This window comes from Austrofundulus limnaeus, unplaced genomic scaffold, assembly GCF_001266775.1.
Source record: "Austrofundulus limnaeus strain Quisiro unplaced genomic scaffold, Austrofundulus_limnaeus-1.0 Scaffold346, whole genome shotgun sequence".
NCBI lineage: Eukaryota > Metazoa > Chordata > Actinopteri > Cyprinodontiformes > Rivulidae > Austrofundulus > Austrofundulus limnaeus.
The window spans coordinates 179,582-181,665 of NW_013952748.1; the positions used below are offsets into that span (position 1 = coordinate 179,582).

At 41.4% G+C, this 2,084-nt stretch overlaps 1 long non-coding RNA gene across 1 annotated transcript; it reads right to left on the bottom strand.

The window, feature by feature from the left end:
* Positions 1-234: 234 nt before the first annotated feature.
* On the bottom strand, positions 235-1,475 carry LOC106527875 (uncharacterized). The gene is made up of 2 exons (XR_001311434.1): positions 670-1,475; positions 235-625 (listed from the first exon to the last, which is right to left on the bottom strand). It is a non-coding gene; the product is annotated as an uncharacterized LOC106527875 (long non-coding RNA).
* Between the last annotated feature and the right edge of the window lie 609 nt (positions 1,476-2,084).

Sequence of the window (2,084 nt, forward strand, 5' to 3'; positions counted from 1 at the left end):
TCTGGTTGTGTTTTAATGTGATATATGTGTTCTGCGTTGTGTTTTAATGTGATATATGTGTTCTGCGTTGTGTTTTAATGTGATATGTGTTCTGCGTTGTGTTTTAATGTGATATATGTGTTCTGCGTTGTGTTTTAATGTGATATATGTGTAAATAAAGTTCAGCTGGATTTCTAAAAGAAAAAGAAAAAGAGGAAAGAAAAAAAAACAACTTTCTGCTGTACGCTGTAGCTCTTTATCTCTGAATGGAATGCAGGCCGGCTGTTCCAGACAGAGAGAAGAAGGAGGAAAAAAAACAAAAAAAGGACGTTATCCTTATAACCAAATGTAGATTTATTAACGTTTTTACACTCCTTAATAGGCGGTTGAGCGAAAATAATCCCGAATCCAAAGTTTCAGAGTGGATTCAATTGTATTTTGCTGCCGTCTCGTTCAGCAGGAAAGAACACACACACTTTCACGCTTTCTGCTGCAGCCTGCTCGTCCCCTCCAACAGGGATAAGCATTCACACACACACACACACACACAGCTCACTGCTCCGTGTTGCACCACCGAACAGAAGGAAAGCAAGAACGCACACACACACACACACACACACACACACACACACACACACACACACACCTCCTTCTGCCGCTTGTTCCTCTCAACAGGGGAGAAACAAGAACACACACACACACACCGCTTGCAGCCGGGTCAGCGTCCCGTCTCCAGCTTACAGCGTTGATTGCCCCTCACAACAAATCAAAGGATTTAACCCAGCGTGACAGCTTTTACAGTTAAATACATCTGTCCAGTTCGGCCTGACAGCGCTCACAACAATAACACAAAAATACGTATTTCACTTCTTATCTTCAGATCGATCAGTACAATAACACTCTAGCGCTGTTTCTGTTCCAACTCTCTCTCGCACACAAGCCGAGAAAACGAGTACTCACTTGTGTCTGCTGTCTGTCTAGTGAGATTCGGCCGAATCACCACTGACAGGGCGAGAAGAAACCTAAAGAAACGCTGGCCCTGGATGAGTAYCGTCGACCCCCGGGTCGTTCAGACAGAATGCGCATCAGTCTCAGCGCGTTCCTCCTCTCCCAGTCAGTAGGGATCGTCGAACTCCGGACGTCACGGCACCAATAATGTTCGGGTTTTTTTTAACCTAGGAACTCAGAGAGACACAACAAACCCGGCCGAACATTAATTCAATGACAACAGAGGAAAGTGAGATTTTAGAAGATTCACTTTGCAAAGAGGAGAAGTTCTCGTTACTTAACTTTGCTCAAGGCTCAGCAAGTCCAGAGAAGTTCTGACCTTTGTGGGCGTGAACAGTCGTTTTATTAGAATACGTAAATATTGCATCACAAATAGAACAGCGAATCAAAACATCATTTGCTGGAGTATATCAAAAACACAGAAACCAATGAAAATGCCGTTGCTGGGGTTACGATATCTTTAAAGGAACAATGAATACTTGTTTTTGTACTGGACAGTGGAAACTTACAGGAATGTGAAGAAATGTGGAGTTTCGACAATTAATCTTAACCTAATCTTACAGAAACTGCTCCCAAGCAGTTTTATGGCAGCAAGACCAATCTTATCTTACAGGAACTGGCCTTGAGTGCAGTTCCCATCCGCTGGCTCATTTTGAACCTGTAGAAAACACATTTTGAACTAAACATTTGTAACGTACTCAAAACTTTATTTGATACACACACAATGAACTTTAATGAAATATACTAAAGAAAAAACCCTTTCAGTACCTGTGTGTGCATGAGCTGCAGCACAGCAAATCAAATTAAACAAATGGAAAATTATAGTTTAAAGAGAGACTACTTTTGCAGCTAAGATTAATTGAACAGTGCAATACAGAGGTGCAATTTTAAAATGCATGTTTTATCACAGTTTGAGTTAAATACAGATTCTAAAAGGTCACATGATGTATTATTTACATTTCACATCTAACTGCAACATTGAATAAAAAAGACTTGTGTAGGGGTCACTTCGAGTGAAGAAACAAGATTTACTGCCTTGAAGCAGGCCTCGCACAGGCCTGACGAGAGGACAGGAACTCTGTCACAAACTGAACTCT